Genomic DNA, 22,304 nt, shown 5'->3' with positions numbered 1-22,304 from the left:
GCATCTAGCAGAATTGCAGCACTGTTGAAGCTTCTTGTCATCCTGGATGCACACTGCCACACCAGCTGCTATCAGCCCGGGCAATACTTCTTCAGCATGTCTCCTGGTCTTCATAAGTCCTCTGTCTTCAGTTTTCAACTTTGTCCCACTCTAGGCAGAGCAAAACACTTTGCTGAATAAAACTTACCTTTGATATCCTGTGGAGTGTTCCGTCCCTAATCCAGACTATTTTCTAACTTACCACTATCAGTTTAAACTTAAGGAATAATTATCAAATGTTTTACTCTAGACTTCAACTCTTGATTTTTTCCTGAATTTTCATATCTCTGTGAGATATCTCTACTTACTAATTTCACTCTTACTCTAAACTTCAAGTCTTATTTCCTAAAATTATTCTTCCTTCAATTATTCTATTTCTATCAGTGAGATACTATCTCCATTCACCCAGAATAACCACCTTAGATTCTTCTCTTATGTAAACAAAATGGAATTATAGAGTTTAACCGTCACTCCTCGCTTCAAAACACATTTTAGATTAACCCTGTACACCACTCTACTCCACAGTAGTCAGAAATACACTTCTAGAATATTGCTTAGCCATGAAAAGGAATGAAGTACTGACACAGGCAACGAGGTAGATGCACCTTGGAAACAGTTTGCTAAGTGAAACAAGCCAGACACAAAATGTTACAAATCACCTGATTCTATTTTATGAACTATTCAGAACTGACAAATCTGTAGAGACAAAATACAGCCTGATGGTAGCCAAAGGCTGAAAAATGGGGGAAAACGTCTTCTAAAAGGTAAGGACTTTCACTTAGAAATAAGGGAAATGTTTTGGAAATTCCGTGCCTGTCCAGTGGTTAGAACTCTATGTTTTCACTGCCAAAGGCACAGATTTGATCTCTGTTCGGGGAACTAGTATCCCTTGAGCCACTCAGAGTGGCCAAAAAAAAAAAAGAAAAATGAAAATGTTTTGGAGCTAGATAGAAGTGATAGTTGTACAACATTATGAATGCACTGAATGCCACTGAATCGTTCATTTTAAAATGGTTAATGTTATGCTATGTGATATTCACCTCGATAAGCTTTTTTTTTTTAAATAGATTTCTAGCAAATCATCAACCTCCAATATCTCTCACTATTCCATTCTGTTCTGATCCCCTGATGACTGTTTCATCTTCCTGGAACAGCTCTTTCATTAGGAACCCATTAGGTTTCCTTTTCTATCAAGGATAAACTCTGCTTTCAAAGATCAGGGTCCCCAAACTAATTTTCCATAAACATCACTACACACCATGCATGTCTCCTCAACAGGTTTCAAGTGCAACCACTCATTTCTCAGACCAGCAGTCTCAATGTCCACCTAAATTCTCCACTGACCATCTTTAAGTTTCCTTTATCTTATCCCAGCTTCTCCATGGATCACTCACATCTCCCTTCTCTGAACTCCTTATGCATTCAGAGAGTTTTATAGAATGCAATGCTTTCACTTGATATGTAAAATACGTATTACCTAACTAGAGGCTAAGTTCCCTTTAAGGCGAAATATCATGTCGAGACTTCACTGATTCTCATGCTGCCTACTTCACTTTTGGGAATCTAGGAAGTACTGAAGAAATGCTTCATTGATTACTCATTAACTACTGCTCGGGAAAGTTAATCATCCATTTCTCCCACTCCTTCTGCTAAGCTATAGTTTATCTTTTGTTTAAAATCACCCCCAATCTGCTCTGCGAAGCCTTCTCTTTCCATTCCTTATTTAGCAAGGAATAACCCCATAGACGGAGGAGCCTGGTGCGCTGCAGTCCATGGGGTCGCTAAGAGTTGGACATGACTGAGCGACTTCACTTTCACTTTTCACTTTCATGCACTGGAGAAGGAAATGGCAACCCACTCCAGTGTCCTTGCCTGGAGAACCCCAGGGACAGCAGAGCCTGGTGGGCTGCCATCTATGGGGTCGCATAGAGTCGGACATGACTGAAGCAATTTAGCAGCAGCAGCAGCTTCTCCAGTTTAGGGAAGATTGACTACATGTCTCTAACAAAGAAACACAATTAATACACAGGCCCAAGATCTATGAGATGGGATAAAAATGGCAATTTACTTTAACCATCTTTCCTTTATAGGGAATTTCTGAAGTCACATCCCTTACATTCGCTGACCTCTATGGAAAGAATAGATATTCATAAGGGGGAAGATTGATCCATGTCTATAGAGGAAGGTTTAGGAAAAACACTTCAAAATATATGCCCCTCTCAACTAAAAATAAATAAATAAATAAATCATTAATTGAAAATACTAAACCTTTTTCCAAGAGAATGGCAACCCACTCCAGTGTTCTTGCTTGGAGAATCCCAGGGACGGCAGAACCTGGTGGGCTGCTGTCTATGGGATCACACAGAGTCGGACACGACTGGAGTGACTTAGCAGCAGCAGCAGCAATCTTTTACAGCTCTGTTCACCCTCCATTGTCCCACATATTTATCATGCAGCATAAGGTGGAAATCATTACTGTGCCAAAGCTTCCAGAAGAGGTTATGGTTGGGTAAGAGGGGGAACGTATGGAAATCAGTTAGAGTTCAGAGAGTGAAGCTGGAATAAGGGGAGGATTTTACCTCTAAACCTGGGACATTCCAACACTTAAATTTTTTATAACCTCAACTAAAAATAGCTTCCTTTCTGAGAAGCAAGAGTACTACGCTCTATGACAAAGGCAGAAGTAGATTTGGGGTAGGAGCAAGATATAAATATATCAACACCCAATAGACATAGATCCAAACACAGTGGGAATCTGATAAGGGTTAAAATCAGCATAAGAAAAAGATTCCAATTATTTCTAATATCAAGGAGTTGCCATTTTCATAACATTATATCATCATGTTTATTTAATACATGCTGGTAAAGTCCATAAGCTTTCTTGTTTTATACAGTTATATATGTATTTTTTCTCCCATGATTGAGGTTCTTTCTTAACGTATTTTTTATGTTATATTTTCATGAGCAATTCCACTCTGGCTTCAGAACAACATTTTTCCACCCACATAGGAAACCCTGCCAAGCCTTCAAGGTTTTGCAATATTCTTTTGTAGTATTCCTTTTATCAGGGAATCAAGCAAATATTAATTTTTTTTCTGAAGAGAGAAGTATGCTTCCCTGGCAAGCACCTAAGTTACAGTGTGATATAATATGAATTATCAACACATTCTGTATGTTCGCCAAAGACTTCAATCAAGATACCATGGTAGCTGTTAGCTTCAATGAAAGGCGTTTGTGTGGAATTAAGAGCTGTATGTGGCTCAGAGCCCTTAAGCCTTTTCATGAACAAATACATAATTTAAGACTCTTGCTGTCTTTTTTTCCCGGCCAGTTCACAAGATCAATCACTTCATTTTTCACAAGCCCAGGACTCCTAAGAGTCAATGGTTTTCAGATACCCTGCAGTGGGAGCTTTATTCAACACAGAATACCTTTGCCATAGAAAACCAGACAGGTGTAAAAGCAGAGATGACCTGGTCTCAATTCACTGACAAGATATTAACCCTAGGATCTAAAAAGTGCCTTTATTTCTTAAGGTTTAGATTTATTTAAAAGCCGCCATGGCAGTGGTTTGAAAGGGAAAAAAGAAGACCATGGAAGAAATAGAAGGAAAAAAATCAAAGAAGGAATGCCAAGGAATTCCGTCTCTAGGACACACCTGAGGCTTGATATAGCACACCCAAGTTTGATTTCTCTCCAAAATCCTAGATGGAATTGTACTTGTGGAAATCCTGGCTCAGATGTGTCCTCCTGGAATGTCAATGTACCTTAAAATTTAGGACTGTTTAAGTTTTAAATACTACTAACATCAAACCAATACCAATTAGAAACTAGGAAAAAGGAAATGAGATTTATTGGAGAAAATCACAAGCGACACCAAGGGCTAATGCAGCTCAAGGCTCACTAAGAAAAGGATTATTCCCCATGATTTAGATTAACAGATCCACACTCTAAAAGCTTCCCAGTCCTTTAATTAAAAGAAGCACATTTGGAGGATAGAAGTATGCCTATGCATAATGAGTCATCCTAGAGCATATAATTTTAAGCCTATAACTCATTATCAATTTAAATCATATAGGCTCTGGAATGCAATGAAAGATGCTAACGCTGGCAAAGGAATAAAGCCTCACACTAGTAATTCTCTGTGTGTGTGTGTGTGTGTGTGTGTGGTGTGTTTGTCCCACCCATGTATATAATGGTATTGACAAATAGGGCCATACGGAGCATTCGTTTCTGAGGTTCTTTGTTTGGTCATGTCACAGTGGCTATTTGATCGAGCTATTATAGGTATCCCTCTTTGCCAATGAGGAAATCTTGACGAATAATGAAAACTTTCTCAAGACCATACATAGAAACGTGTAGTTCCCCTGCAGAAAGTGAGCTCAGTTTTGGAAAGGAAGTCACCTGCATTCATCAGATCCATTTACCCACTCGTTACAAAACAGTACTCACATCCCACCAAATGGAGTATCAAACAAGTGTTGGTCACATAGTCATTAAGTAACCTGGCTCTACCTACTCATAAGGAAACCTGTCTCCAGAAATGGACGAGTTGAAGAGTTAGGGAGTTACTGAGCACACAACATCAGTGCTCTTGACTGGTGGCGGCAGCCATGAAACCCGTTGTAAAAGAATTAATGGGAATATCTGAGAGTAACACTGTTCATTCCCTTCATGGCAACCAGTATCAATGATCGTTGTTTCCCAGAGTTACATGTCCTTCCAGGAAAGGAAAGGGAAGCAGACTGGCATCCTACTCTACATGAAGATGATGCCTACCTGACACTATTTTAGATTTGTTTGAACATAGGAAATTTGTTTTATATAATACTTCTCAGTAGTCAGCAAGTGCATGCCATAACACTCTGTGCTCATTTGCTCAGCTGTTTCTGCCTCTTGTGACCCTATGGACTGTAGCCCACCAGGCTCCTCTATCCATGGGATTTTTTAGGCAAGAATACTGGAGTGGGTTGCCATTTCCTTCTCCAGGGATAAAACTCTGGAGAGATCATAAATTCTACTTAGCAGATCAGGGGTGGGGAATTTTTTTGATTTGTCTTTGGTCAGCCATAATGTGAATCAAAAACAAACTCTATGAAAATTTAAAAAATATCAATAAGGTTTTCATTCTTCTCTTTCCAGTGTAAGAGAAAGTCAAAACATGTTCATAATCTCTTGCACATTAGGATCAAATATATTGCTGTAATGGTTTTTTCTCTGTAAGGTCGGTTTTCCATAGTTCAGATTTTTGTAAGGTATAGCATGACTATCACATGAAGGTAAGAAGATAGACAATATATAAAGAATCTACTTGCCTCCACTATATAGGCATTTAGTGGGGCACTTGGATAATCATTTAACAAATTAATACTCCAATAAATATAATTTACTGGATTTGAATTCAACCTGCTGGATTGATAACACTCTAGTAAAATGTTGCTAAACACAAGTACAGATTTTAGCCCAAAATAACAAAGAGATTGGGAGGGCTAAGAATGGGGAAAATATCAGTGAATAGGAGATAAGTTCTGGAGCACACAAAGGTAACTAATGAAACCAACTAGTTTTTCTCAGAGAGGTTAAAAATATATTAAAATCATAAAGAGCAGGATACCATGGAAAATGATAACTAAGAAAATGTGATAAGATCTAAGCAATTAAAGTATAATTATTGAACACATGACCGTGTAATCCCAATCATAAATATATATCCAAGAAAAATGAAAGCAGGGTCACACTAAAATTTGCATTTGAAAGTTCACAGTGTTACTATTTTCATTTAAAAAATAGTGGAAAAAGACCAAATGTCCATCATCTGATAAACAAATAAACAAAATGTTTTATGTCCATGTAATAGAATATTATGCAACCATAAACGGAAATTGGAGGAAGAAATGGCAACTCACTCCAGAGTTCTTGCCTGAAGAATTCCATGGACAGAGGAGCCTGGCAGGTTATAATCCATAGGGTCGCAAAGAATCGCACATGACTGAAGTGACATAGCATAAACAGAAACGAAATACTGACACAGGCTAAAACATAGTTGAGCCTTGAAAACATTATGCTAGGTGAAAGAAGCCAGATATAAAAGGCCTCATATCATATGATTCCATTTATATGAAATACCCAGAGTAGGCAAATCCATAGAGAAAAAGCAGACTAATGTGTGCCAGCATCAGTCCTTCCAATGACTGATGCTGAAGCTGAAGCTCCCCAATACTTTGGCCACCTGATGTGAAGAGCCACCTCATTGAAAAAAAGATCCTGATGCTGGAAAAGATTGAGGGCAGGAGGAGAAGGGGGCAACAGAGGATGAGATGGTTGGATGGCATCACTGACTCAATGGACATAAGTCTGAGCAAACTTAGGGAGATAGTAATGGACAGGAAGTCTGGTGTGCTGCAGTTCATGGATTCACAAAGAGTCAGACACGACTGAGAGACGGAATAACAAGTGTGTACCAGGAGCTGGGGAACAGGGAAGAGGAGAGTGACTGTCAGGGAGTATAAAGTTTCTTTTTGTGGTGATGTAAATATTCTAAATTTTCAAAGTCCAGAATTATGATAGTTGCTCAATCCTGTGAAAGCCATTGAATTGTACAGTTTAATGGATGAATAGTAGAGTATGTGAATTACACCTCAATAAAGACATAAATTCAGAGAAGGTGATGGCACCCCACTCCAGTATCTTGCCTGGAAAATCCCATGGACGGAGGAGCCTGGTGTGCTGCAGTCCATGGGGTCGTGTAGAGTCAGACATCACTGAGTGACTTCACTTTCATTTTTCACTTTCATGCATTGGAGAAGGAAATGGCAACACACTCCAGTGTTCTTGCCTGGAGAATCCCAGGGACGAGGGAGCCTGGTGGGCTGCCTTCTATGGGGTCGCACAGAGTCGGACACAGCTGAAGCGACATAGCAGCAGCAGCAGCAAAGACATAGATAGATATAAAATCATCAAGCAAATAATCAAGATTATCCCAGAGCTGAAGAGTCAAAACATGTCCTCACTTCACTGGGAAATTTCCAAAACCCAAAGATAAAGAGAAGATTCTCAAATCTTAGAGATTCTCATCTACAAATGAGTGACACTCCATCTGGTATTGAATGTCTCATTGGCAGCAGTGGACACCAGAAGACAGTATTTTCAATGCTTGGAGGAAAAATGATTTTCAATACAGAATCCTTTATACAATCAAGCTCTAAATCAAATAAAACTCAAGGTGAACTAAGAAAATTTCCCTCCTAAACATCCCTCATTAAGGTTTGCTAAGGATGCATTCCACAAAATGTGGATAGAAAACCAATAAGAAAGAAAATATGAGATTTGGAAATCAGAAAATCCAATCAAGATAGAACAAAAAGAAAGAAGTCCCCAAATGGCAGTTGTGAACCAGCATTGTGAGGAGCAACCATGCCGGTGGCAGTGAGAAGACAGAGGCCCCTAGAAGGTATCTAAAAATATTCCCTCTATTTTGGAGACTGGATACCATCTTTGAGAAAGAAAAGCAACTTAAACATGAGAGAAAGATAGATAAAAATGTAAGTTTAAAAAAGTCCTCATCTCCCATAATAGTCATTTCCATAACAGAAAATCAATAGAAAATCTAAAAAAAAAAAATGGAGAACTAAGTATATTATTTAGTGAAATGATGGTAACCATGAGAAGAACTTAAATCAAAAAAAGATTAAAAATTAAATGTAGTTCCCTTGATAATCAGGGCTTCCCTGGTGGCTCAGACAGTAAAGAATACGCTTGCAATGGAGGAGACCTGGATTCAATTCCTGGGTCAGCAATATCCCCTGGAGAAGGAAATGGCAACTCACTCCAGTATTCTTGCCTGGAGAATCCCATGGACAGAGGAGCCTGGAGGGTTATAGTTCATGGGGTCACAAGAATCAGACAGACTTAGTGACTAAACCACCACCACACTGATAATCAAGATTTGTGGTAGTGACAGGTGAGGAAAGGGGACTATTGTTTTCTCCTTATAAACCCTTCTATAGTATTTTTTAACCATAATTATGTATTATTTTGATTAAACTGCTTTAATATTTAAAAATAAAATATATTCACTTATCACTTACCACATGTAAAGTACTGTGTTAAGGTATAAAAGGAGATATAAAACTGAATAATTTATAATTTCCATGAGGTGAAACCGAATATATACACCAACTATGGAACTTCTTTGTAAATTGAAATGAATATTGTAAGAAATGTTACCCCTCTTCCACAAAAAAAGGTGCAAAAGATGATTAATTCTGCCTTCAGATAAAGCAAAGTTGTGTAAAAGAGGCAACATTTGAGCTACACCCTAAGGTATTGGTAGGATTTTGATGGATGGAGAAAGGAAAAAGTATATTCTAGTCTGTCCTAAAATGCATTCCACAAAAGGACAATCATTTTTAGACATTCCTAACCAAAAGCCAATTACACCTTCCAGGAAGGAGCTGTTATTTTTGAAATACTCATCTGAAGAGGAGAAGAAATATTCAGAATATTTCATGCTAAGCTCTGACTTACCTGTACCAGAAAATATTTTCTGAGCTTATGAATCACTTAGTTACTTAAAGACGAAAATCCTGAGAGAAACGAGATTATATTGTGTGTCAGTGACCATGAAGATTAAATTCATTTACCTAGAACAGTTTCTGTTGACTTAAATATGCATTAAGTTGACTTCTCTAATTCTGTAATAAGAATAGCAGCGCTCATTTCATGGAAAATGTTTGCACTGAACCATAGTTTGAGTGCTTTTTCCCTTTTTATTTTTTATTGGTGCTTACTTTGGTATCCAAACTTAGATATTTATTGCAGACTTAGATTCAGAACTAAATCATTATACCAACAAACTTGCTCTAAATATTTTATTTATTTTTCATTGACTTTTTTTCAAAGAAATAAGATTTTCTTCAAAGCCAATTTAGAGGCAGAAAAAGTGATTTACACTAAGATTTATTGACTTTTGCTATGAAATAATATGAAAAACCAAAAAACTTTTTGATTAAACCAAGTTTTTTGTTGTTGTCAATAAAAAAAAAAAATTACTGTTCTAATTTTTAGCACCTCTGTGCCTTAAAATATACACCAAATTGCTATGAGGATGAGATAGGGAATCTAAATATTTTTAAAGCTTTAAAAGTAGATTTAATAGTTAATGATTTTTTTTAACATCATGAAGTTTCATTAAAATCTCCTTTGTCTCCTGTTTACTCTTCCACTTTACATGCTTAATCTCAACTGCTTTCACATATCAACTTCATTTACTCAGGCAGAGATAAGACTAGCAGGAAGGGAAAAAAAATGGACTTTAGTTTTTTAAGTTGATAGACACTTACTGAGTGCCTATTTTGTACATAGAAGTATGCTAGGTGCTCTGGAGAATATCAAAGTAGTATGAAATATGATCTCTGTTCTCAATCTTATATCAGGAGATTAAATGAACACAATGAAATTGCAAAACAATGCAAAATGGGAATAAGTGCCAATGGGAGTAAGGGGCATGGGCAGCAACTGGTAGAGTTTGGAGAATGAGGAACTCAAATGGAACTGTAATAGAGTTAACTGATGGTCTCCAAGGAAGATGTGAGCTTTAAGAGCTGAGTTTAAAGGGTCAGATGTGTAGAGGGAAGAAGCAAACTCAGGCGATGCAAAAGGCTATGATGTGAGCATAGTTGCAAAGAGAAAGGAATATATTCTATTTGAAGTTCTAGTTTGGCGAACTGAGGCAAATTCTCAGTAAAGGAAGAGTAGGATAAGGTTGGAGTAGTTTGGAGTCAAACTGTAAGGATTTTTGGAAGTATTCTGTTGGGAATAGGAAAGCATTGAGATACTGTGAGATAGAGGATGACACACCAAAACCAGCTTTTGAGTAGATTAATACTGCATCCCTATACAAGTACTAGGAGAAACGGAAGATAGAAGACTATTCAACTTCCTAGATATGAGGTGATTGTAATTCCAATTATGGTGGTAGAAGAAAAAGACAAAAGAGAAAGAACAGATATGGAAAAAAAAATAAGTGCATAAACAGGATTTGTTGACTAATTTGAGACACTTCTTAAGTATGTATATGAATATAAATACAAATAACTTTCAGTCTCAACATGTTCAAAACTAAGCTCAGAACCTCTGCCCACCCAAAACTGATCTTCCTTCTGGTTTTATTCCCTCAGTAAATGCTATCTTCATCCATCCAGATGCCCAAACCAGAAAGCTAGATGGAAAATTGTGCCAGTTCTTCACTTTTCTGTTTTCTCACTCCCCTCTCCAATCAATCACCGAGTCCTAATATTCCTCTACTATTTCTCACATTTACGCATTTCTCTCCTTCCCTGGTTCAGGCCATCAGCTCTTATCTGGGTCATCACATGACTCTTAACATATCTTCCTGCCATTCATCCTACTGCTCCCCAATACATTCTTAAAACCGAAGTCTGAATGATCTTTTTAAAAGTAAATCTGATCTGATGGTAGAATATTGTAATTTAACCCACTCACACATGCAAACAAAATATTGTTGTTCAGTCACTCAATCATGTCCAACTTTGTGACTCCATGGACTGCAGCACAACAGGCTTCCCTGTCCTTCACAATTTCCTGAAGTTTGCTCAAACTCATGTCTATTGAATTGGTGATGCCATCCAACCCTCTCATCCTCTGTCACCCCCTTGTCCTCCTGCCCTCAATCTTTCCCAGCATCAGGGTCTTTTCCAATGAGTTGGCTCTTCACATCAGGTGACCAAAATATTGGCGCTTCAGCTTCAGTATCAGTCCTTCCAATGAGTATTCAAGGTTGATTTCCTTTGAGATTTACATATTTGATCTCCTTGCAATCCAAGGCACTCTCCCAGAGTCTTCTTCAGCACCACTGCTCAAAAGCATCAATTCTTTGGTGCTCAGGCTTCTTTATGGCCCAACTCTCACATCTATACATGACTACTGGAAAAACCATAATTTTAATTAGACAGACCTTTGTCAGTAAAGTGATGTCTGTTTTCTACTACACTGTTTAGGTTTATTATAGCTTTTCTTCCAAGAAACAAGTATCTTTTCATTTCATGACTGTAGTCACTGTCTACAATGATTTTGAAGCCCATGAAAATAAAGCCTTTCACTGTTTCCCCCGTTTACCATGACGTGATTAGGACCAGGTGCCTTGATCTTCATTTTTTGGAGGTTGAGTTTTAAGCCAGCTTTTTCACTCTCCTCTTTCACCTTCATCAAGAGGTTTTTTAGTTCTTCTTCACTTTCTGCCATAAGGATGATGTCACCTGCATATCTGAGGTCATTGATACTTTTCCCAGCAATCTTGATTCCAGCTTGAGCTTCATCCGGCCAGGCATTTCACATAATGTACTCTGTATATAAGTTAAATAAGCAGGGTAACAATATACAGCCTTCACGTACTTCTTTCCCAATTTGGAACCAGTCTGTTGTTCCATGTCTGGTTCTAACTGTTGCTTCTTGACCTGAATACAGGTTTCTCAGGAGGCAGATAAGGTGGTCTGATATTCCCATCTCTTTCAGAATTTTCCACAGTTTGTTGTGATCCACACAGTCAAAGGCTTTAGCATAGCCAATGAAGAAGAAGCAGATATTTTTCTGGAATTCTTCTGCTTTTTCTATGATCCAGCAGATGTTGGCAACTTAATCTCTGATTCCTCAGCCTTTTCTAAATCCAGCTTGTACATCTGGAAGTTCTCTGTTCATGTACTGATGCAGCCCAGCTTGAAGGATTTTGAGCATAACCTTGCTAGCATGTGAAATGGGTACAATTGTGCTGTAGTTTGAACATTCTTTGGCATTGCCTTTCTTTGGGATTGGAATGAAAACTGACCTTTTCTAGTCCTGTGGCCACTGCTGAGTTTTCCAAATTTGCTGGCATATTGAGTGCTACAATTTAACAGCATCATTTTTCAGGACTTGAAATAGCTTAGTTAGAACGCCATCACCTCCACTAGCTTTGTTTGTAGTAATGCTTCCTAAGGCCCACTTGACTTCACGCTCCAGGATGTCTGGCTATACGTGAGTGATCACACCATCATGGTTATTCAAGTCATTAAGACCTATTTTGTATAATTCTTTTCCGTATTCTTGCTACCTCTTCTTAATATCTTCTGCTTCTGTTAGGTCCATGCCATTTTTGTCCTTTATTGTCCTCATCTTTACATGAAATTTTCTTTATTTTCTGACATTTTCTTCATGGGTCCTCAGAGTAGTAGAACAGAGTGAGAAGGACTTAAACTTGCCAGTTGAGAGCACATCCACTTCTTCTTTTTTTAAAGTCACTTTCAAGTAGCTCAAACTCCTGTGAAATTTGGTTCTAACTCACGCACTCTTTCTGTCTCAAATTTTCAACAACACTGTCAGTCTTAAAACTTCTGGGAGTCTTCCTGACAGCCAGCAAAAAGACAGGATTTTCCTGGTAATTGTTCCTCCACAGTAGCTCCCTCTTTATTCATCAGTCCACTATGTCCACACATCCTTTACCTTGTGTGAGACTTGACTTACTTAGAAATATCTAAATCAAGATTACTTCTTGTTCAGGTGCAAGTAATGTAACTGATGTTGCTAACTTGTGACCTCGCTTCTTTATAGGCTCTAAAATGAAGGCAGCAGTGAAGTGTTCTCCAAGAATTTTGAACAAGAACATTAAGATTATCCTGTGAATACTATGTATTTTTTTGTCTTATAATTTTTTTTTTACTTTTTTATTGATAAAAGTAATAAATTTTTTGTAAAACAGAATTCTGTATTTAAGAATCAACACAAATAGAGGCACAGTAGCTCTTATCTAATCATCTCTCTTTCTTCCTTCTCCTTACATTAATAGACTCTATCAACTTTACTAAAGGGTTTTGCAGAACTCAGTTTGCAGTCTTCCTGGACATAGCAACTGGACCAGGGATGGACACATGAGCCATACAGAACTGCTGAGAGTCTTCCCAGGATTTCTTTGCTGGGAATGCCAAATGAAGAATCACTTGTTTCTCAAATCACTGAGTCAAAGATTGCCTACAGTCAAGTCAATCTCTCCCCAAGCCCCTCCATCATGGAGCAAGCCAGGCTCCCATGCAAGGAAATGGAGTTTTCTCCAGAGGTACGCCTGCAATACCAGAGACCTGAGTTTGATCCCTGGGTTGGGAAGATCCCCTGGAAAAGGGAACAGCTACCCACTCCAGTATTCTGACCTGGACAATTCCATGGACTATTCCGTGGGGTTGCAAAGAGTTGGACATGACTGAGCAACTTTCACTCACTCAGAGGGAAGCAGAGACAAAGCAGATAAATAGTGAGCCATCTAGGTCTCCAGTCTTACTCACTGCTTAAGGTCAGCAAAACCCTTGCTCTTTCAACTTCGTTATATTTTTCAGTACTTTTCCTTTTGTTGTTTAAGCTGAAGTGTGCTTCTACCAGTGTGGCCAAGAGTCTTGGCAACTCAAGAATAAAACAAGGATATACCAATTCAGAATCCTAGAAATAATCATGGGCTTTAAAATCAGACAGACTGGATTCACATTCTGACTAGTTCACTCGTTATCATGTGACCTTGAATAAATCACTTAACTCTCATTTTCCATAAGTTTTACATTAGAAGTAACACTTATTTTGCATATTTTGTGGGAATTCCTTGATATAAGGCATGTGCCTGTGATGGCATGAATAAATGTTCAGTAAAGATTTGTTGTTGCAGTTATTATTGTTAATCATTAGTGTCATGATCTACCAGAATAAAACTACTCTCAGGAACAAGACTTGAACATAAGCTGAAATATTAATATAACTAAAAAAATACTGTATTCATCAGCAGGGAGTTCAGACTGAGAGCTATACTTTGGCCAGTCCCTCGCAAGACAACATAAATATGGAGTCCTCTTGGAAGATAAACACTTCTGAACTGCTTTCAAGGAGTGCCTTGTTCTTCTGGTTTATATGAACTACTCCCTTGCTCTGAGTCCATGTTCACCAAAATGCCTCTTGATAGGGTTCCCTGGACAACTCCACTAGAAGAGATTAAGTGGAGGCTAACAAGGCTGGGATCTGTTCTGGCGCTGCCTTAGCAGCTGGTTTTCAGTGTTGTCCTATTCCTCTGACTGCTTGCTCAAGGATGATGAACTCCAATGTTCCAATTCTCTAAGGCTGGATGGCCTACAAGAGCCAGGCCTGTAATATAAATAAGAAGCAGGCTGTGTGGGAGAAAAAAGGAGTGGAGGGGACTTGTTGAAATATGAAAGGCACATCTCATCTTCTCCATGCAAGCCAGTTTTTGCTTATGGAAATGTAGACCAATATTGATAGATCACCTGATTCTGAAAAGTATAGGATGGAAGTATAGGCTTATAAAATACATAAATGTGGACACTGTAAAAGCAGTGCTAAGGGGAAGGTTCATAACAATACAAGCGTACCTCAAGAAACAAGAAAAAAGTCAAATAAGTAACCTAACTCTACACCTAAAGCAACTAGAAAAGGAAGAAATGAAGAACCCCAGGGTGAGTAGAAGGAAAGAAATCTTAAAAATTAGGGCAGAAATAAATGCAATAGAAACAAAAGAGACCATAGCAAAAATCAACAAGGCCAAAAGCTGGTTCTTTGAGAAGATAAATAAATTGACAAACCACTAGCCAGACTCATCAAGAAACAAAGGAAGAAAAATCAAATCCATAAAATTAGAAATGAAAATGGAGAGATCACAACAGACAACCACAGAAATACAAAGGATCATAAGAGACTACTATCAGCAATTATATGCCAATAAAATGGACAGCTTGGAAGAAATGGACAAATTCTTAGAAAAGTACAACTTTCTGAAACTGAACCAGGAAGAAATAGAAAATCTTAACAGACCCATCACAAGCATGGAGATTGAAACTGTAATCAGAAACCTTCCAGCAAACAACAGCCCAGGTCCAGACAGCTTCACAGCTGAATTCTATCAAAAATTTAGAGAAGAGTTAACACCTATCCTACTCAAACTCTTCCAGAAAATTGAGGAGGAAGGTAAACTTCCAAACTCATTCTATGAGGCCACCATCACCTTAATACCAAAACCTGACAAAGATGCCACAAAAAAAGAAAACTACAGGCCAATATCACTGATGAACATAGATGCAAAAATCCTTAACAAAATTCTAGCAATCAGAATCCAACAACACATTGAAAAGATCATACACCATGACCAAGTGGGCTTTATCCCAGGGATGCAAGGATTCTTCAATATCCACAAATCAATCAATGTAATACACCACATTAACAAATTGAAAAATAAAAGCCATATGATTATCTCAATAGATGCAGAGAAAGTCTTTGACAAAATTCAACATCCATTTATGATAAAAAAAAAAAAACCCTCCAGAAAGCAGAAATAGAAGGAACATACCTCAACATAATAAAAGCTATATATGACAAACCCACAGCAAACATTATCCTCAATGGTGAAAAATATAAAGCATTTCCCCTAAAGTCAGGAATAAGACAAGGGAGCCCACTCTCACCACTACTATTCAACATAGCTCTGGAAGTTTTGGCCACAGCAATCAGAGCAGAAAAAGAAATAAAAGGAATCCAAATTGGAAGAGAAGTAAAACTCTTCTTTTGAAAAGAAGTTCTTTACTTCTTTGGAAAAGAAGTAAAAAGTAAAACTGTATGCAGATGACATGATCCTCTACATAGAAAACCCTAAAGACTGCACCCGGAATTTACTAGAGCTAATCAATGAATATTGACTGCAGCACTTTCATAGCATCATCTTTCAGGATTTGAAATAGCTCAACAGGAATGCCATCACCTCCACTAGCTTTGTTTGCAGTGATGCTTTCTAAGGCACACTTGACTTCACATTCCAGGATGTCTGGCTCTAGGTGAGTGATCACACCATCGTGATTATCTGGGTCGTGAAGATCTTTTTTCCACAGTTCTTCTGTGTATTCTTGCCACTTCTTCTTAATATCTACTGCTTCTGTTAGGTCTATACCATTTCTGTCCTTTATCGAGCCCATCTTTGCATGAAATGTTCCTTTGGTATCTCTAATTTTCTTGAAGAGATCTCTAGTCTTTCCCATTCTGTTGTTTTCCTCTATTTCATTGTATTGATCACTGAGGAAGCCTTTCTTAACTCTCCTTGCTATTCTTTGGAACTCTGCATTTAGATGCTTATATCTTTTCTTTTCTCCTTTGCTTTTTGCTTCTCTTCTTTTCACAGCTATTTGTAAGGCCTCCTCAGACAGCCATTTTGCTTTTTTGCATTTCTTTTTCTTGGGGATGGTCGTGATCCCTGTCTCCTGTACAATCTCATGAACCACCATCCATAGTTCATCAGGCAATCTGTCTATCAGATCTAGTCCTTTAAATCTATTTATTGCTTCCACTGTATAATGATAAGGGATTTGACTTAGGTCATACCTGAATGGTCTAGTGGTTTTCCCCACTTTCTTCAATTTCAGTCTGAATTTGGCAATAAGGAGCTCATGATCGGAACAACAGTCAGCTCCTGGTCTTGCTTTTGCTGACTGTATAGAGCTTCTCCATCTTTGGCTGCAAAGAATATAATCAATCTGATTTCAGTGTTGACCATCTGGTGATGTCCATGTGTAGAGTCTTCTCTTGTGTTGCTGGAAGAGGGTGTTTGCTGTGCCCAGTGTGTTCTCTTGGCAAAACTCTATTAGCCTTTGCCCTGCTTCATTCCATACCCCAAGGCCAAATTTGCCTGTTACTCCAGGTGTTTCTTGACTTCCTACTTTTGCATTCCAGGCCCCTATAATGAAAAAGACATCTTTTGGGGGTGTTAATTCTAAAAATTCTTGTAGGTCTTCATAGAACCATTCAACTTCAGCTTCTTCAGTGTTACTGGTTGGGGCACAGGCTTGGATTACCATGATATTAAATGGTTTGCCTTGGAAACGAACAGAGATCATTCTGTCATTTTTGAGATTGCATCCAAGTGCTGCATTTCAGACTCTTCTGTTGACCATGATGGCTACTCCATTTCTTCTAAGGGATTCCTGCCCACAGTAGTAGATACAATGATCATCTGAGTTAAATTCACCCATTCCAGTTACTTTAGTTTGCCAATTCCTAGAATGTTGACGTTCACTCTTGCCATCTCCTGTTTGACCACTTCCAAGGTGCCTTGATTCATGGACCTAACATTCCAGCTTCCTATGCAATATTGCTCTTTACAGCAATAGACCTGGCTTCTATCACCAGTCACATCCACAACTGGGTACTGTTTTTGCTTTAGCCCCATCCCTTCATTCTTTCTGGAGTTATTTCTCCACTGATCCCCAGTAGAATATTGGGCACTTACAGATCTGGGGAGTTCCTCAGCAAATTTGGAAAACTCAGCAGTGCCCACAGGACTGGAAAATGTCACTTTTCATTCCAATCCCAAAGAAAGGCAATGCCAAAGAATGCTCAAACTACCACACAATTGCACTCATCTCACATGCTAGTAAAGTAATGCTCAAAATTCTCCAACCCAGGCTTCAGCAATACATGAACCATGAACTTCCAGATGTTCAAGCTGGTTTTAGAAAAAACAGAGGAACCAGAGATCAAATTGCCAACATCTGATGGATCATTGAAAAAGCAAGAGAGTTCCAGAAAAACATCTATTTCTGCCTTATTGACTATGCCAAAGCCTTTGACTGTGTGGATCACAATAAACTGTGGAAAACTCTGAAAGAGATGGGAATACCAGTCCACCTGACCTGACTCTTGAGAAACCTGTTATGCAGGTCAGAAAGCAACAGTTAGGACTGGACATGGAACAACAGACTGGTTCCAAATAGGAAAAGGAGTACGTCAAGGCTGTATATTGTCACCCTGCTTATTTAACTTACATGCAAAGTACATCATGAGAAACACTGGGCTGGAAGAAGCACAAGCTGGAATCAAGATTGCCGGGAGAAATGTCAATAACCTCAGATATGCAGATGACACCACCCTTATGGCAGAAAGTGAAGAGGAACTAAAGAGCCTCTTGGTGAAAGTGAAAGAGGGAGTGAAAAAGTTGGCTTAAAGCTCAACATTCAGAAAACTAAGATCACGGCATCTGGTCCCATCACTTCATGGGAAATAGATGGGGAATCAGTGGAAACAGTGTCAGACTTTATTTTTCTGGGCTCCAAAATCACTTCAGATGGTGATTGCAGCCATGAAATTGAAAGACACTTACTCCTTGGAAGGAAAGTTATGACCAACCTAGATAGCATATTCAAAAGCAGAGACATTACTTTGTCAACTAAGGTCCACCTAGTCAAGGCTATGGTTTTTCCAGTGGTCATGTATGGATGTGAGAGTTGGACTGTGAAGAAAGCTGAGTGCCGAAAAATTGATGCTTTTGACCTATGGTGTTGGAGAAGACTCTTGAGAGTCCCTTGCACTGCAAGGAGATACAATCAGTCCATTCTAAAGGAGATCAGCCCTGGGTGTTCATTGGAAGGACTGATGCTAAAGCTGAAACTCCAGTACATTGGCCACCTCATGTGAGGAGTTGACTCATTGGAAAAGACCCTGATGCTGGGAGGGATTGGGGGCAGGAGGAGAAGGGGACGACAGAGGATGAGATGGCTGGATGGCATCACCAACCGATGGACATGAGTTTGAGTAGACTCCATGAGTTGGTGATGGACAGGGAGGCCTGGCGTGCTGCAATTCATGGGGTAGCAAAGAGTTGGACACAGCTGAGCAACTGAACTGAACTGAACTGAATCAATGAATAAAATAAAGTTGCAGGATATAAAATTAACACAGAGAAATCCCTTGCATTCCTATACACTAATAATGAGAAAATAGAGAAATTAAAGAAACAATTTCATTCACCATTACAATGAAAAGAATGAAATACTTAGGAATATATCTACCTAAAGAAAAAAAAGACCTACATATAGAAAACTATAAAACACTGGTGAAACAAATGAAAGCAGACACTAATAGATGGAAAAATATGCATGTTCATGGATCAGAAAAATCAATATAGTGAAAATGAGTATACTACCCAAGGAGATCTATAGATTCATTGCAATCTTTATCAAGCTACCAAAGATATTTTTCACAGAGCTAGAACAAATAATTTCACAATTTGTATGGAAATACAAAAAACTTCGAATAGTCAAAGCAATCTTGAGAAAGAAGAATGGAACTGAAGGAATCACCCTGCCGGACTTCAGGCTCTACTACAAAGCCACAATCATCAAGACAGTATGGTACTGACACAAAGACAGAAATATAGATCAATGGAACAAAATAGAAAGCCCAGAGATAAATCCATGCACCTATGGACACCTTATCTTTGACAAAGGAGGCAAGAATATACAATGGAGAAAAGACAATCTCTTTAATAAGTGGTGCTAGGAAAACTGGTCAACCACTTGTAAAAGAATGAAGCTAGAACACTTTTAACACCATACACAAAAATAAACTCAAAATGGATTAAAAATCTAAATGTAAGACTAGAGACTATAAAACTCCTAGAGGAGAACATAGGCAAAACACTCTCTGACATAAATCACAGCAGGATCCTCCATGACCAGTATCCAAGAATGTTGGAAATAAAAGCAAAAATAGCAAATGGGACCTAATTAAAATTAAAAGCTTCTGCACAACAAAGGAAACTATAAGCAAGGTGAAAAGACAACCTTCAGAATGGGAGAAAATAATAGCAAATGAAGCAACTGACAAAGAATTAATCTCAAAAATATACAAGCAACTCCTGTAGCTCAATTCCAGAAAAATAAGCGACCCAGTCAAAAAATGGGCCAAAGAACTAAATAGACATTTCTCCAAAGAGGACATACAGATGACTAACAAACACATGAAAAGATGCTCAACATTACTCATTATCAGAGAACTACAAATCAAAACCACAATGAGGTACCATTTCACCCCAGTCAGAATGGCTGCGATCCAAAATTCTATAAGCAATAAATGCTGGAGAGGGAGTGGAGAAAAGGGAACCCTCTTTCACTGTTGGTGGGAATGCAAACTAGTACAGCCACTATGGAGAACAGTGTGGAGATTCCTTTAAAAACTGGAAATAGAACTGCCATATGACCCAGCAATCCCACTTCTGAGCATGCACACCAAGGAAACCAGAATTGAAAGAGACACGTGTACCCCAATGTTCATCGCAGCACTGTTTATAATAGCCAGGACATGGAAGCAACCTAGATGTCCATCAGCAGACAAATGGATAAGAAAGCTGTGGTACATATACACAATGGAGTATTACTCAGCCATTAAAAAGAATACATTTGAATCAGTTCTAATGAGATGGATGAAACTGGAGCCTATTATATAGAGTGAAGTAAGCCAGAAAGAAAAACACCAATACAGTATACTAACGCATATATATGGAATTTAGAAAGATGGTAATGATAACCCTGTATGCTGCTGCTGCTAAGTCGCTTCAGTTGTGTCCAACTCTGTGCAACCCCATAGATGGCAGCCCACCAGGCTCCCCCATTCCTGGGATTCTCCAGGCAAGAACACTGGAGCAGGTTGCCATTTCTTTCTCCAATGCATGAAAGTGAAAAGTGAAAGTGAAGTCGCTCAGTCATGTCTGACTCTTAGTGACCCCATGGACTGCAGCACACCAGGCTTCTCCATCCATGGGATTTTTCAGGCAAGAGTACTGGAGTGGGGTGCCATGCCCTGTTTGCAGGACAGCAAAAGAGACACAGATGTATAAAACAGTCTTTTGGACTCTGTGGGAGAGGATGAGAGTGGGATGATTTAGGAGAATGGCATTAAAACATGTATATTATCATATGTGAAATTAATCGCCAGTCCATGTTCGATGCATGATACAGGATGCTCAGGGCTGGTGCACTGGGATGACCCAGAAGGATGATATGGGGAGGGAGGTGGGAGGGGGGTTTAAGATGGGGAACAAATGTACACCCATGGCAGATTCATGTCAATGTATGGCAAAACCAATACAATATTGTAAAATAATTAGTCTCCACTTAAATAAAAATTTTTAAATATATAAATATGAAAAAATATTTATAAAATAAAGCTGTTTAAGCAATGTTCAGTGCTATGTTGACTAGATAATACCTACTATGCTTAGCCCACAGGTATCAGTTTGACTAGGATACCCCAAATATTAATAACCTCAGTTAATAACTTCACTGCTACATCTTCTTTCTACTGTCAGGGTACTTCTTTCTTGTACTGTTAGGGTCAGTGTATATTCCTTTGAGATTTTCTATGGAAAATTTTCTTTATAGAGTGTCTAAAGAAGGACTCGGTATTTGAATAATAAAAGTTATTAATAATTTCAAGTATCTATTTAGAGGTAGAGATAAGCCTTCACTACCTTGCAAAGTCCACCAAAATAACAGTAAATGGACTTCGTAAGTCATAAACCCAAGAAAACAAAGAAAATAGGAAATATGAATAGAGCTATTGAATTTTGGAAACTGAAGAGCAGAAAGATTAGTGGTTAATGACTTAGCATATTTCAGAAAGCAAAGAGTAAGGAAAGCCAAGAATTAATCAGATTGTACCACAGAACTCCCAAAACCTTGGAAATTGGCAATATTGAGTAATCTTAAGCCAGAGATGAAACTGGAGCTACACACTAAGAGGATTGGTTAGAAGTGTGATTAAGAAGCAATTAAGGGACTTCCCTGATGGCCCAGGGGGCCTGGGTTCGATCCCTGGTCAGGAGACTAGATCCCAAATGCCACAATTAAGAGTTTGTAAGCCACAACTTAAAGATCCCACATGCCACAACTAAGACCAAGCACAGCCAAATAAATAAATAAATATTTTTAAATGATTTTTTAAAAAGAAGAAACAATTAAAATTTACATATCCCAGCCTATTCTAGGAGAAAACTGAAGGCTTCCTCTCTGGACAAGATAAAGAGAAAGTCTGTGGATCAAAGCAGGGCTTCCCTGGTGGCTCAGTGTATAAGACTCTGTTCTCCCAATACAGGGGTCCTGGGTTCAATCGCTGGTCAAGAAACTAGATTTCACAAGCCACAACTAACAGTTCAGCTCAGTGGGTAAGGAATCTGCCTGCAATTCAGGAGACCTGGATTTGATCCCTGGGTCATGAAGATCCCCTGGAGGAATCCCAGTATTCTTGCCTGGGAAATCCCATGGACAGAGGAGCCTGGAGGGCTACAGTCAATGGGATCGCAAAGAGTCGAACACAACTGAGCAACTAAACCACCCCACCATGGATCAGAGGACACCAAGCTAAGTCAAAGGCATTGGGACCATTCTGAAGAGAAAAGGATTATAAGT

The sequence above is a fragment of the Budorcas taxicolor genome, chromosome 12 (assembly GCF_023091745.1).
Source record: "Budorcas taxicolor isolate Tak-1 chromosome 12, Takin1.1, whole genome shotgun sequence".
Taxonomy (NCBI): domain Eukaryota; kingdom Metazoa; phylum Chordata; class Mammalia; order Artiodactyla; family Bovidae; genus Budorcas; species Budorcas taxicolor.
The sequence above is the reverse complement of the archived record's forward strand: the minus strand, read 5'-3'. Positions refer to the sequence as shown.